The 16,522-nt window shown below is 36.1% G+C and overlaps 1 protein-coding gene across 3 annotated transcripts in view; it reads left to right on the forward strand.

Moving 5' to 3' along the window:
* Grid2 (glutamate ionotropic receptor delta type subunit 2) overlaps window positions 1–16,522 on the forward strand; it is a 1,574,882-nt gene that overhangs the window by 457,105 nt on the left and 1,101,255 nt on the right. The window lies entirely within an intron of this gene.

Consider the following 16,522-nt stretch of genomic DNA (forward strand, 5'->3'; position numbering starts at 1 on the left):
CAGATACACATAACTTGTGCTGTAGACAAATGAATAATCTAATGTAAAGGACTGAGACAATATAATCACAGAATTCAATGGTGCAGATAATTAATACAGAAGTAAGAGATTAAGGTATCTTATTTTGCCACCATAATGTAAGTGTTAATCGTCACTGAAGTGAGAGAAATATGTGAGGAGTTTCTAGGTATTATTTGTTTCCCACTGAGCCAGAAATACCTCTTGATCAAGCAGAACACTGTCACAAACTTCATGGGCTTGCAGCATTAAGCTTCATAGTTTCTCAATCAAAGTGTTAATCAACTCTTTAAATTTTACATGGTCTAACTAACATGCCAGAAGTTTTCTCACTGTAGGACTTCACCTATTCTCTGTTAAGAAAAAAACTCTAGTAAAGAATATGCACCTTCAAGTATACTCCAAACAAATGCCATGCTGCTATGTTTCAGTAATGTTGTTATTTATCTGTCACAGCTATGGCTGCAACATAGAGTCTGTTCAAGAAGCTTAGTGACCAGAGTTATGCCCCTGTCAGAGTTGTAGCTATAAATACATCCGTGCCTTTTCTGAACATCATGCATTTACTTCTTGGCATTAAGCTCTTCCCTGAATGCATTGTTGTCTGATGGCCTGCTGTTCAATATTATCTTACACCACTTTCATAAAGAATCCTGTGGACCCAGAGCCTGCCATTAGCACCACTGTGAGGTTATGTAGAGTTCACATCTGCTGGGAAAAGATGCTATCTTTGAACTTGCCTCTTCCAAGTATTGTCACTCCCATATTGTCACTGTTCTTTTAGTGCCATTCACTCCTCAGTCCCTTAGTGACTGGAAATAATTTCATAATCAGGATACAGAAGAGGAAAGCACTTACATTTTTGTGCCTTATGTTCAGTGACATAGTTTTAAGATAAGACCTATAGACTCAAATATTTTATGTATGTGTGGTCTGAATATGTAACAGGAATATTAATGGCTGCTAACTTTAGAGGAATTCTAATCCAGAAACATGATTGTTCTGACAAGGGGTCACATCCAAATTCCATCTCGGTCTATGTGATCTGGATGCAATATCAAACCTTTAATTCTTCTGGCTGGAATACAGACATGGTTTCTGTACAAACATTCAATCTCAGACAATGTAAGTAAAGTTAGTTTGTAGGAGGAATCAGCCATGTTTGAAAATGACATGTGATTGATGAGCAGACAAAGTGAAGAACCAGAGAAAGGTTTGACAAAATGAGACAGAGAGAGGATATCCAACTCTCATGCAAACAAACAGGAAAGAAAAGCTACTTAAAATGAACACAGAGTATATGTAAGTTCAGTTGAGTGGAGTTGAGTTCCATGCAGTTCAGTTGAGTGAGTATAGTAAAATAGAGTTGAGTTCAGTCATGAGTTTGTGCAAAGTAAGTTGAAGCTAGAGAATAAGAAGGAGCAAGAAGATTAGAACTATTTGCTAGGGTTAGTTTGAGGCTAAGCAGAGCAATTCTGTGAGAAGCTGAGAGAAGTCAGATTGAAACAGTCAGCTTAGAGAGGAGTTTGGGATACAGCTGCTGAGTTTAACTAGTTAGCCAGAGTTTAAAAAGAGCTAGAAAGGATGAATCTATTTATCAGTAACTTTCAAAGGCAGAAACATTCTAGGCCTAGGTTGGCAGATGGAGTCTGGAAACTGAAGCATTCAAGATTTGGGTTTACAGATTGTTTAGAGACTAGACACTTCTAGCCTTAAACCTGGAGTAAGATAGAACACAGAAAGAAATGTTCTGGCCTCAAACCTAGACATGTATTCATACAACTTGTGTATGGATCTCATCTCATCCCTTCTTCTGAAGAAATGAATGTGACATTTAAAGATTTTTACACCATTAAAAAATTACAGAGCAGAGATTAGTCCAATGTCCCTTCACATATGAACTTTATCCTTTCCTGCCTTAGCACAGTGATATTGAGATGATTACCTTCAATATGTTTGGAGAAGATCTAATGGGATATATAACAATCCAACTTGTTCTGTAAAGAAAAAAAGTTCTGAAATGTTCTACTCAAATAGAAACGATATACAGCATTCTCGATTATTTTAATAAAGTGTTCTGAAATTTTCTGGCCCATACTCATTGATCACTTCATCTCTTTTTTTCCCTTTCTTTATTAAGTTTTTGTTGGCTTGTTGGTTTGGTTTTTTGTTTTGTTTTGTTTTTCTTTCCTCGTACTCTTTTTTTTTTGTTTTTGTTGTTTTTTTTTATTCAATATATTTTTTATTTACATTTCAAATGATTTCCCCTTTCCTAGCACCTCCATTCCCCAAAAGTCCCGTAAGCCCCCTTCTCTCTCCCCCTGCCCTCCCACCCACCCCTTCCCACTTCCCCGTTCTGGTTTTACTGAATACTGCTTCACTGAGTCTTTCCAGAACAAGGGGCCGCTCTTCCTTTCTTCTTGTACCTCATTTGATGTGTAGATTATGTTTTGGGTATTCCAGGTTTCTAGGTTAACATCCACTTATTAGTGAGTGCATACCATGATTCACCTTTTGAGTCTGGGTTACCTCACTTAGTATGATGTTCTCTAGGTCCATCCATTTGCCTAAGAATTTCATGAATTCATTGTTTCTAATGGCTGAATAGTACTCCATTGTGTAGATATACCACATTTTTTGCATCCACTCTTCTGTTGAGGGATACCTGGGTTCTTTCCAGCATCTGGCAATTATAAATAGGGCTGCTATGAACATAGTAGAGCATGTATCCTTATTACATGGTGGGGAATCCTCTGGGTATATGCCCAGGAGTGGTATAGCAGGATCTTCTGGAAGTGAGGTGCCCAGTTTTCGGAGGAACCGCCAGACTGCTTTCCAGAGTGGTTGTACCAATTTGCAACCCCACCAGCAGTGGAGGAGTGTTCCTCTTTCTCCACACCCTCTCCAACACCTGCTATCTCCTGAATTTTTAATCTTAGCCATTCTGACTGGTGTAAGGTGAAATCTCATGGTTGTTTTGATTTGCATTTCCCTAATGACTAATGAAGTTGAGCATTTTTTAAGATGCTTCTCTGCCATCCCTTTCCTCATACTCTTACTATCCCTTCTTAATATGGATAATGGTTAGAGTCTCAGATTGGAGGAATTTTCCTCTACAATAAAAGAATGTTTTCACATGTGAATTTCACACCATTTATATTGCCACTCAGAGTACTGATCCTCTTTCCTTGATATAAAATTCTAAATTTAATGTTAAAAAGCACAAGAAAATAATAGTTTGAAATAAGCATTTTGAAGACAACAAAAACTCATGCATCTTAGAAGACAGAGGAGGGTAAGAAAAGTCTCTTACTGTACAAATTCCTAAAGATAAGAAATTCTTTCTTTTGGTGAGTTCTGAATTGGAAAATAGGGACAGAAAGACTTGATAAGCAGTTTAATAACTATTATTATACTTAAACTAGTGTGCCATGAGAAGAGCTGTTGTGAGAATACTGAAGGAAACATCTCTGCCATATTCTTAGTTGAAAGCTTTTGTTGCATATGAAACACAATCAACAGGTAATGGACACAGCCTGCTTGTCTCTGGCATCAGACTCAAAACCTATCACACTTGAAGGCTGAATACATAATATAGAAACTTTATCTAATACATGAAAAGGGAACTCGGAATTTTTACAAATACACACCAAATTGTGTAAATAACTTTCTTCCCTGAGAGATTAAACACTGCTTAGTACATCATTGTATCTCACTTATTATAGTAGTGTTTATACCCAAAACAGTGTGCAAGCAGGACACAAGCACAGAGAGTAGTACTCTGATCTTTTAATTAAAGTAATTATTTTAATGGAGAAGAAAACCAAATTATTTGAATTTAGCCTTCCAAAGTCTTGAAACAATGAAAAGATATTATAATTGCAGAGTTTCAATAAGACTATTTTTCATAGGATATATAAGGCTATGAGGATATTTTTTTCTACCACATGGTTTTTGGATGATAAATATAACATTACTCAGTTTTAAGAAGCAAGTGGAGGTTGTCTCTTCACAAATATTATATTTAGATATATAAATAAGTCATATTTAACAAGATCCTCGTTAATATCTAATTGCTGCATTTCAGTTGCATGCAGTATTCAATCACAATTGTGGCTGATGAGCTGTTACAAGTATATAAATCATATAAGCTTTATATCAAGTAGTGCTGAAGAAGAGGTGGTGCAAACCTGTCAGCATTGCTAAATGGGGCTCTTGGATCTAATGCTGATGGGAAGGAAGTCAATCCAGGTCCCTTGTGATGTTTTTCCACTATTATCAATAAAAGCATCAACAAATGGACAAGAACACTGCCAAGAATGAGGGATGGAGCCTCACTCATGCCAATAAGAGGCTGTCTGAGATAGTTTTCAGGAAAAGCACAATATAATCATTGCAGGCTGGGTAATATTCACCCCTCCTCCTTCTGAAATCTGTATTCATCAAAAGGAACTCCCCATGGAGTATGTTTCTTAATAAAGTCGATTCCATCAACTGCTGTGCACTATGTAGCACTCGTTGTTGATTTGTTAATGAATATGTGCAATCACTGATGCCTTTGCTGCTTTTGTATTAATAGATAAAGTACTGCCAGATAGGCATTCCCTTCCCAGGTGCTTGGGCCAGACTTAGTCACTAAGTCAGTAAGAAACACATATTATCTGTCATATACCATTAGTAAGATTAGAAGTCCACCATCAAAGAGGCAGCTCTATTGAGTATGAGGGTTTCTGCTTGCTTCACTGTCTTGATCATCTGTGTAAATGCAAGTATTTTTTTTTCCTTTGGGATCATCAATTTCCTCTAAGAAATCCAATTATACTTAATTAGGGATGTATGTTTAAAGACTTTATCATTTTTTAAAGACCATGTCTCCAAATACCATCACAGTTCCAGGGATTGGAAGATAGGATATCAGTATGAAATTTTAGAGTGCTTGTATCTCAGCCATAACAGTGGGCCATCATGATAATTGCAATAATTATCATACTTTTCTATTAGTATATATTTCTGTGATAAGTATATTTGCTTCCTTTGACACGTAGCATTATTATAGGTAAGAACTGCACTTAGCTTTTTAGTACTCAAAGCACCATACCTTCATTTATTACTAATGTCGCTAATGTTTCTTCTAACAAAAACCAAGTTCTGTAAATCATGGTCAATTGAGTAAATTATATTAACCAAATACCATTTTATTTGAATTGTTTGTACAGCTGTTTCCTTAAAACTATTTAATTAAGCAAGGCTCTAGCTAGGAAATAGCATCACCATATATATATATATATATATATATATATATATATATATATATATATATATATATATATATAAAGAAAAACAACCACTGATTTTACTAAGCATCCTTCATAAATATCCATTTTATAACATGGTTAAACATGGTTAATCCTATTAACAAGGGAAATTGTATGGGGAACTAAGCTAAATAACAGTAGCAACAAAAACAAATATAAACCTAAACACACTAGTAAAATATGAAGGGAAAATGTTCCCTAGCTGGTAGAGTAACTTCAGGTGGTCACTATGGATGACAGCAGCATGTTAGAGGTTGGAAAGACCTCATTAGTACAGGGCAGAAACCTAAGTGCAAAGAGTCAGGAAGCACTCTGGCTTTGACAAGCTTGGATAATTCTTCCACAGATTTAACCCTAAATGTCTTTCAGTAAAGACTTTTTATGGACTGTCATGAGCATTACAGTTCTCGGATATAATCAGAGATCATGAAAATCAGTGAGATCTGAACACTAACTCCCAATTTGAATTCAGTGTACTCTGTCTAATCAAACTCTCTTTGCTTTAGTTTTTGTTGTTATTGCTCTTGTTTGTTTTGTTTTCTTCATTTTCATCTAGAAAAGACAATAGCTGTTATGTCCCCTTTTCTTTATACAGAAGTAATCATTTAACTGGGATCTTCCTCTTAGTTTTGGAGGCTTAGTTTATAATCATGAATGGGATCTTGGGCATATAGACATGTTGCTGTACAAGTGGGTGACATCCAGCTAACTGTAATCAATAAGGAGAGTGAGAAAGATAGAAAAGACAGAGAGGAAAGAAAAAGAGAGAGCAGGGAGCAAAGAAGAGAGAGAGGGAGAAAAAGAGAGAGAGAGAGAGAGAGAGAGAGAGAGAGAGAGAGAGAGAAGAAGAAGAAGAAGAAGAAGAAGAAGAAGAAGAAGAAGAAGAAGAAGAAGAAGAAGAAGAAGAAGAAGAAGAAGAAGAAGACAAAGAGAGTGAAAATGAGAGACAGAGACTGAGGCAGAGAAACAGAGAGTATCTGGGCCAGAGAAGTGCTTGTGAAACCTAAAAGCTCATATCAGATATCCAGTGACACACTACTTCCAATAGGGACACACTGCCTAATCCTTCTTAAGTAGTGCTATTCTCTGATGACAAGGTATTCAAATATATGAGTCTATGGAGGCTACTCTTATACCAACCACCACACCATTGTTGGACATCCCCAAATGACTGTGTATTATACTGCAGAGATACTTGCTCTTCCGTGTTCATTGCTGATCTATACACAATAGACTGGAAAAGTAAACAGTGAGATGGATATGGGCTGCTTAATAGATAACAAAAATGTGGCACATATTTACAATGGAATTCTATTCAGCTCTGAAGAAAAATGAAGTTATGAAATTTATAGTTAAATGTGTTGAGCTGAAAAAATTACTCTGAGTCAGGAAACCTGAGCCCAGAAAAAAATTTCATGTATTCTCTTTCATATGTGTATGCTAGCTTGAATCTTTAGATATGCCTATTTACCTTGTATTACCCATAGAAGTCAGGAACCTAGTGAGAGAGCATGGAAAAAGATTCAAGGGACAATTTGGTTTACAGTTCCAAGTTAAAGTATTTTATTTTGAGAAAGTCAGGGCAAGAACTCAAGCAGCTAGTTTCATCACACTGGTCAAGAGGAAAGAAAACATAAAGGACTCTACACTTGATTGCTTGATGATCTCAGTTAGCTTGCTTCTCTTGTATACTCCACACAGAATGCCTTGCCTATTGACTTCCCACAAAGTGCTGGGTAATCATACATCAATAAAAAATGATAATTACTCAAAGATGCACCTACAACCAACTAATCCTCATAGATGCTCTAGCCAAGAGATATGTGTTAAATTGACTGGTAGACAGAATGAACATGTTTAAGTATTATATTTCTTATTATACACATTGCATACAAAAATCCTGTCCTAGTACCTTGTTCTAATTATTGTTATACAAGGGTTTAGTATTAATGTTAAGCATTAAGTGCTTTTCCACCTCTACACTTTGATTATTGGCAGCACAGAATTACTGCAAATAATATATGTTAAGTTGTTTCATAGACATGCTATGCTGTTTTTGTCATATGAGAAGCACACAGCACACACAGGCTCACTGGAACATTGAAAGTATTTCTCAAAGAATTATCACTTTGTCATTCATTTTATCTTCTGAATAGCTTTGGGTGTGTTAATACAACTTGTCATAAAAGTATGGCATATGTTCATAATATTATGCTAAGTTTATGGCATATTAGCCATATGGATGATTCTGTTACTTCTTATGCAAGTAGCTGATTGTGCAACAATTTAAAAAAATAAAACAACTTTCTCGGTCCACACACACACTGGCCTCTGCTCTAGTTCCTGCCTTCAGGTCCCTGACCTGAATTCCCTCTGTGATGAACTTAAAAACTGTAAGATGAAATAAACTCTTTCCTCTCACCCCACGCAACCCCAAAAACAAATTTTAAGTGCATCAATTTCTCCCTCTTTCATCAATGTGCAGTAATTGTACTGCATCTTTCCCTGTTTTAAAATAGTAAATAAATATTCAAAACCTGTATCTTAAAATGTATCTTTCTGGATTTATTTCATTACATTTATTATGTTTTTCTTCAAGTCAATAATCTTTTCATTTAAGTGATGCCCTGACCAGTTCTAAGAAGAGTACTTCTTTACCAGTGCTTATTCCTTAAAAAAGTAGTTGAAACACAAGGCATATTCACTATAGCAACTATAGCAATTATTTAGAGTAATATCAAAGTCTTTTGGCCAATGCCTTACAATTTTATATATATATATATATATATATATATATATATATATATATATATATTATTACTTTCAGATGTGATTTTAAAAAAAAAACAACACAAACTTTATTTTTTATATCAGTAAAATAAACTCCAAGAAAATTAAGCAAATACCTGCATGAAATACTGTTCAGCCATGATGCCAAGATTTGAACCTGGGTTCTGTGTGCAATGCTCCTGAAAATATATGGCCAGTGACAGGTTACTTTCCCACATTTAGTACTAAATTATATTCTATAACATTACAAATCACTTATTCCTTTGATACTATCAAATATGACAAATATTTCATTAGAATACCTGGTTTATTTTTTTTTTAATTTACACATTATTTTTGAACCATCTCAGCTTTACAGAAAAATTGAATACTAAGTTAAGAATTATTAGTTACTTACTTGCAATATGCACTCAATACCTACATCCTGCTGCAGAGGAGCCTGCATTAACAGATCATAATCACCATGTCCACAATTTATGTACACTTTACAGATGAGTGTCCAGGTTCGAGCATCTGTGGCCATGTGTGTAGAAGCCAGAGCTGGATACAGCACGTTTTCCTCTATCTTTTTCTCATTACTGCCTGACACTGCCCCCAAATTATGCTCTCTCCTTGAATCAGAAGTCCATTTTTTCCCCACTAGAATGGCTGACAGAGAGACTCCAAGGAACTACTTGATTCTACCATGCAAAACTAGAGTTACAGGCATTTGAAGTGATGCCTGGCATTTTTCTGTGGGTACTAGCGATTTGAATTCAGACTCCCATGTTCACAAAAGACACTCTTATGCTGAATGTCACTGACCCAGTCCCTTATGGTTCATTTTAGATTTTAAGTTCTATGATGTTGCCAACACTATGGATCCATCATAAAATTGTTTATTGTTTACTTTGCTGAAGAAATATTCTGTGTGCTCTGCCTATCCACCATTCTCTCTTTTTCTCCCAAATTTTGGGCTGTTTTGACTTTTAAATTAACATATTTAATCTAGGAAAAATCATAGTCATTCTTACTGTGGGAGAATCCAGTGTTGTTCTTTTAGGTCAGTAGAATGCCAAAAGAAAAAACTGGTGACATCTTTCAGAAAAAGTGTGAAGTAAACCCCTTGCAAAGGCAGGATCTTTTTTCTGTTTAACTGATCTAATGGTTTCTGTTATGCATTTTCAAATGTAGAGACTGTTCTTCCCTTTAGCATGTCCATGGCCCCTGATTTTAGGTCTTATTTATCAATAGTCTCCCAAGACCCTGGCAAGAGAAAATTCCAAGTGTTTTCTATTCTGTTTCCTTCCCCTGTGACTATCCTGTATTCCTCACTCTGTTATGTTCTAGGACTATTCTAATTGTTCAAGAAAAAGAGGTAGATTTTTATTCTGATTCTATGCATACATGTTGTATTGATTCATTTTAAAATACTGCTTGAAACTGTAAAATCTTCCATGAAATATTTGAAGTGATCTATAAATTGTTCCTTATGCTTTGGATAATTATCAACTTAAAACAAATACTTTGTATTTATGTAATGTTTCATGCAATTTGCTGCTCTCTAACTTTTATGTTTTTTTCATTTTCTTTATATTTGTCCATACTGAACATACTAGAAATAGAGCTTGTCTATTCATCCTTAAAAGAGAGCCAATTTTTTTGCATGATCAGTAAATATAAAAAGTGTATCTCCATCATGAGATGAGTACATTTTGTACCATTTTCCATTATATATATCACCTACCACCTAAGCTGCTGTCCTGCTCTGAGCTATTGGAAGCTTCATTATATTGACTATATCAATGGAACTTTGTCCTTTCATTGGGTGAAAGTTCAGGCCAAAGGATAAGCATGAACTAAAGATATTTCATCTCTTAACACTTTACCTATGGGGTCACCATAGGATGCAAAGTCTTTGAAGTGAAGATAATAACACATCAGATCCCAGTGTACACAGGTTTCTAGGTTGCAGAAACTACTACTCTACTGTGTTTTCAGGCCTGTGAGATATCCATGTCCTGCTTACTGAACAATGCTTTGTAGTGTGTTACAATTCTATTTGCAGTTTCATTCCCATGTCTTTCATTTAATTTGTTCGTTTAATTTTGCCTTGAATCCCCAACTTAAACAATAATGTTCAGGAAGCTTTTTTTTTTTGCAGCTGGGATCTCTGTGAGAATGGCCAGCAAGGGGATAATAGAATAAGCCATAGCCCAGCAGCAGGCTCAGGAAGTCAGGAACCTGCTGGGCTAAGGGATGAAGAGGGCAAATCCCAGTGTTCTTGTTTCTGTGGGTAAGAATGTGGAGGGCTGCAGCCTGCCCTGTAGTCCTGATCTGCTGGTACTGAAGCTGAACAGGGAAGTCAAAAATGCTTGCTAAGGTCCCTTCATTATTGGACATGGATAGAAAGAACGACTTTCTGTCACTCTGTGGAGTCTCACTCTTTATTATATGCGGTGTTACATCTGTTTGTACATTCTCTTCCCCAAATCTTTGTCTCGGTTGAATGCAAACGACATCTAGGTTTTACATAGCAGATCCCTAATGGAAGCAGAACGCCATAATATGGCAGTAATCCTCTACTAGTAATTTCATTATGCATATTAAACAGAGGAGAAAAGCCTTTCATTTTTTTTTTCTACCAGCAGGACAAAGGGCCAGTGAAGACAGTAAAGATCTCCTACAAATCCCTTTTCCACTGAGTGCTTTCACTACCTGATAAAACACGGTCAGCTTCAGCCTCCTTGATTACAGTCTGAGGATGCTAGGAAGAAGTACTCACTGCAGTCGATCCAAAGTCACATAAAAGTTATGTGAACTCAAACGGACCTTAATTTAGATTAGAAATCCAAATACCGGCATCGCAGATCCATGAAATAAAAGTATTCGTTGATTTTTGCTCTGATGGTAATATGTAATGCCTGAGTGAATAGAAGGTCAGATTTAGAGGTGGATATTTGCTTTTACTTGTCCTAGATGCTGTGCTTCGCTACTGTCTTTCCTTTACAATGCCAATCTCCTCGTAAAATTGAAGGAAGAAAAAATGGTGGCTGTTTACCAAAGTTAGAATAATTGTGACCCACTTTGATCCAGAGAATACGTTTCTATACAACTCATTATCCTCTTATTTGCCAAATAATCTGGTATAATTCTAGTATTCCAGGCATCACAATGTTACACAGAGTATGCTTTGTATTCTGAATTCTAACTTGCATTACTTTGAAATAGTCTGGATAGATAGCAAAATAGGCTTAAATGAGTGTCCTTTTATAATACAGATGTAACAATAAATATAGAAAAATCAAGAAGGAAATTGATTATTTTCTGTTATTTTTTATTTTTTTCTAGTAATGAATAATTTTTCCTAATAGTAATTGATATTTGTAGTCTATAAGAAAAATCAATGAGGGCCAGAGAGATGGTTTACTGGTAAAGAACATTGGGTGTTGTTCCAGTGGACTGTGATTTGATTCCTAACACCCACTTACTAAACATCATCTGAAACTGAAGTTCTAGGATATCTGTTAACTTCCCCAGACTCAACACTTACATGCTTTGAATAGGAACAGTGCATTCAAAAAAAAAAAGCACTAAGCACAAGTGATAAAAAATGATGAAGAGAAAATTTTAAATTCTTCATATGTATAAAAGTTTAGAAATCTATCTAGCCAGCAACTGGTAGTCCTTCAAGGTCATCTTTCATCTCTCTTGTCTTGTTAAAATCAGTGAAAAATTCTTAGCCTATTTCCCTATCCTCACTTATTTATAAGCCACCCATATGTATTTGCTGTATTTTAAAAGGAAATCCATGGATAAAAATAATTAATGTTTTATTTTTGTTTTTTACTTTGAGTGTGTGATTTTTACAGTTGTAGTAACAGTTTCACCACATCCAGGTGAATTTAAACAAGAAAGAAGCTTGGTTCTCTCAGTTCTGAAGGCAAGAAATCTAAAATGAAGATTTTGGTAGAGTCCTGTTCGTAATAATTGTTACTCCCATTTTCTGTATCCATTGAAGATACACTCCGTTGAGGGACATCTGGGTTCTTTCCAGTTTCTAGCTATTATAAATAAGGCTGCTATGAACATAGTGGAGCATATGTCCTTAATACATACTGGGGAATCCTCTGGGTATATGCCCAGGAGTGGTATAACATGGTGCACTCACTGATAAGTGGATATTAGCCCAAAAGCTTGGAATACCCAAGACACAAGTCACATATCAAATGATGTCCAAGCTGCTAGCCTCTGGAAAGGCTCAATGCAGCAGTGTAGGGAAATACCAGGGCAGGGAAGCAGTAGGGGGTTGATTGGGGAATACAGGGAGGGAAGAGGGTTTATGGGACTTTGAGGGAGGGGGGAACCAGGAAAGGGAAAATCATTTGAAATGTAAATAAAGAATATATCTAATAAAAAATTATTACTCCCCCCAGTTCCAGCAGCCCCAGCTGCCCCTTATCTTTTGTTACCATAACTGCAATCTCTGCTTTATATCTTTGCTCTACAGGTGGCCATAGTTGATTCAATTTACCTCTTGTCATCTATGTGTATTGATGCATAGGTTTACCCCTTCTCATAGAGGGCACCGCTTACATTGCTTCATTGAAGAATGACCACACGGGTGACTTCATTTTTCCTTGATAAAAATATCTATCCAGACTATTTCAAAGTAATGCAACACAGAGGATGAGTAAAAATGTCAAAGAATGAATTTATGTCAGCTATTCAACTACTAACACCTAGCTCTGATTTATTTCTCTATCAATGGTTTCATCACCCCATTAAAATAAATAAATAATAAACAAAAATTTTCTTGCCTTGCATTCTATTTTCTCTAAAATTTCTCAGAATATTTTTTGGTTGATTAGTATTAGGAAATTATATATTAATTCAAAAATTAGAATTATAAGGTTGAAATTTTAGATATTGGTGGTGAGACCTTTAAATGTGAATGCTACATTACATATTATTTATCTTAGCAGTAAATTGCTGCAGAGAATATTGCAACCTAACTTGTTTATAAGATAAAAACTCAGAGGTTAAATCATTAAATTTGTTAGTATATGGGTGTCTAGTCTAACCACAGCAGAAAAATGTAGGTTATAAATTTTAATAAACTTCTTTTGCCTGAGATATTGTTTGTTTACCTGATTAGTATTCTCCTCTAAGGCTGCTATAATTTTCTATTCTCTAGGCATAGGCATCAATAAAATGAGAAGTGGGAAACTGAGAACTTAAAACTAGCAAGTATCATGTGACTTATTTAAATCACCAGAATTGCTTTTCAAGTTTTTAGGGGCCATTACATGCAACAGGTGCTCATGTTTAACTGTAAGCATTATGCTTTTAGCCTGCTATCAAGAACATAAAAATGCATTTAATGGACATTTTATGAACAGTTGCCTGTATTGTTGACCTCTAAGAGAAAATAGTGAGAATAGCATCTTCCTTTATCCAGCTTCACTTAGTCCCTCGTTCTTGCCTCTAAGCTGTCACTAATAACCCTTTGCTAAATGGTGAGTCTGTGATCCATTGTGGACCAAAATAAATTTATACTACTAATTCTTCCTGAAGACATCTCTATGAGGCAGACATTATTATCATCTACATTATCTGTAGAGTAAAACACACAGAGACATTAAGAGGGAGACTTGTGTCTCTAGAGTTTCTACCATATAAATTTGGGTAAGCAGTCATCAGTATTTCTGCATCCTCCCTGCAAGCCACACTGTTTATGCCACTGGCCTCAATTGTCCAACATACAATCATTTGAAAGACAATCATGGATGCAGGCATCCACCTCTGTATTTGTTAGGCACTGACAGAGCCTCTCAGGAGACAACCATATAAGGCTCCTGTCAGCAAACACTCCTTGGCATCCACAATCTTGTCTGGGTTTGGTGACTGTATATGAGATGGATCCCCAGTGGGGAAGTCTCTGAATGACATTTCCTTTGGTCTCTGCTCTACATTTGTCTCCATATTTGCTCCTGTGAGTATTTTGTTTCTCTTTATAAGAAGGACTGGAGTTCCCAAACTTTGGTCTTCCTTCTTCTTGAGCTTCATGTGGCTAATATCCACTTATCAGTGAGTGCATACCATGTGTGTTTGTTCTTTTGTGATTGGATTACCTCACTCAGGATGATATTTTCTAGTTCCATCCATTTGTCTAAGAATTTTATGAATTTATTGTTTTTAATAGTGAGTAGTATTCCCTGTGTAAATGTACCAAATTTTCTGTATCTATTCCTCTGTTGAAGAGCACAGGATTCCCAATAGAGGAGCTAGAGAAAGGATTGAAGGAAATGAAGGAGCTTGCAATCCTATAGGAAGAACAACAATATCCACCAACCAGACTCTCCCAGAGCTCCCAGGGACTAAACCACCAACCAAAGAGTACACATGAAGGGACCAATTGCTTCAGCCACATATGTAGCAGAGGCTGGTATCAATGGGAGGAAAGGCCCTTGATCCTGTGTAGGCTTGATGCCCCAGTGTAGGGAAATTTGAGGGTAGGGAGGCATGAGTAGGTGAGGGAATACCCTCAAAGAAGCAGGGGGAGGGGAGATGGGATAGGGGATTTCTGGGGGTCAGGGACCAGAAAAGGGGATAAAATTTGAAATGTTAAGGAACACACATGGAATGCAGTCACTGATAAGTGGATATTATTAGCCTAGAAGCTCTGAATACCCAAGATACAATTTACATACCAAATGATTCCCAAGAAGAAGGAAGAAGAGGGCTCTGGTCCTGGAAAGGTTTGATGCAACGTAGGGAATTACCAGAACAGAGAAATGGGAGGGGGCTGATTGGAGAACTGGCAGAGGGAAGAGGGCATATGGGACTTATGGGGAGAGGGGAACCAGGAAAGGGGAAATCATTTGGAATGTAAACAAAAAATATAGAAAAAAAGAAAATATCCAATAAAATATTACTTTGAAAGAAAGACAAAAAGAAAGAATAGAGAAAGAAAGAAAGAGAGAGAGAGAGAGAGAGAGAGAGAGAGAGAGAGAGAGAGAGAGAGAGAGAGAGAGAGAGAGAGAATGAATCATGGCAATGTATTACATTGACATTTTGGTTTCCCCTCTAAATGATATTTTTCTTAATAATAGTCATAAGAAACAGAACATAAAGAAAAGACATACAGTTGGGAAACAAAATATCCTTTCTTTGAAGATTTCAATCCACATAAACATTTTTCTTATCTACTTAATATCTTATGAATGGGATCTTAGGGTTTTATTGCCATGAAGAGACAGCATGATCATGGCAACTTTTATAAAGGAAAACATTTAATTGAGGCTGGCTTACAGGTTTAGAGATTAGTCTAATTTCATCATGGTGAGAAGCATGGCAACGTGCAGGCAGATGTGCTGTTGGAGAAGAGCTGAGAGTTCTACACCATTTTTATATATAATTTTCCTTCTTATTTATTCTTCTCTTATGTATTACATCCCCTCTATAGTTTCCCTTCTATATCTTCCCTCCAGACACTCCCCTATATCTCATTTCCCTCAGATTTCTGCCTCCTTCATCTTCCCTCAGAAAAGAGTAGGACTTCCACAGGCATCTACTAAATATGGTATAATAAGCTTCAATTATATAAGGTTCATATTCTCACATGAAGACTGGGTAAGTCAACTTAGTAGGAGGGAAAGTTTCTAAAAGGCAGGCTGATAAGCAGAAAGCAAAAGACTGGCTGAGACCTCAAAGCTTGCCCCACAATGACACACCTTTTCTACCTTGGCCACACCTCCTAATAGTGCCACTACCTGTGGTCTAAACATTTCAACACACAAGTCTATGGGCAGAGTGGGGCTGTTTTAGTCAAACAACCACAAATGGATACATCCTTTTTATTTATCCTCTGGGAATTTCTAATAAACAGAATTATTTGAGCAACATATTCTTTGGTTTTAATCAGCATCCATTAATGTATTTTCTGTTTTTAATCATTATTTAAGTGTGATATGCAAACCCACAAACATTACCAAAATGAATTTTAGTATGAGGGTTTCACCAAGGCATATAAATCAACAGAGAACACAACACTGGATGACTGCTCAAATAATTTATCAGTGAAGCTGTATTATGAAGGAAAAGTCTGCACTAACAGAAGGCATAGATAATGGGCAATTAATTAAATTAGTAAAAATCCTGAATTAATATGGGGAAAAACTTCAATAAAACATACAAAAGGAGTAAAATAAAGGGGAAGAATCAGTATGCCATTTATTCCACTTAAAATTCTATTCCAGAGACAGTTTTCGTAATTTGCTCTATTATTTAAATTTCTACAAATGTGTGTGTATGTTGTGTGGAGAGCCATATCAAATTGGTAACAGCATCAATTATGTAATGCAAAACAAAGATATACCACTCACTCTACACCCTGGACCCTTAGTTTATGTTGCTGT

The sequence above is a fragment of the Apodemus sylvaticus genome, chromosome 2 (genome assembly GCF_947179515.1).
Source record: "Apodemus sylvaticus chromosome 2, mApoSyl1.1, whole genome shotgun sequence".
In the NCBI taxonomy this organism is placed as follows: Eukaryota; Metazoa; Chordata; class Mammalia; order Rodentia; family Muridae; genus Apodemus; species Apodemus sylvaticus.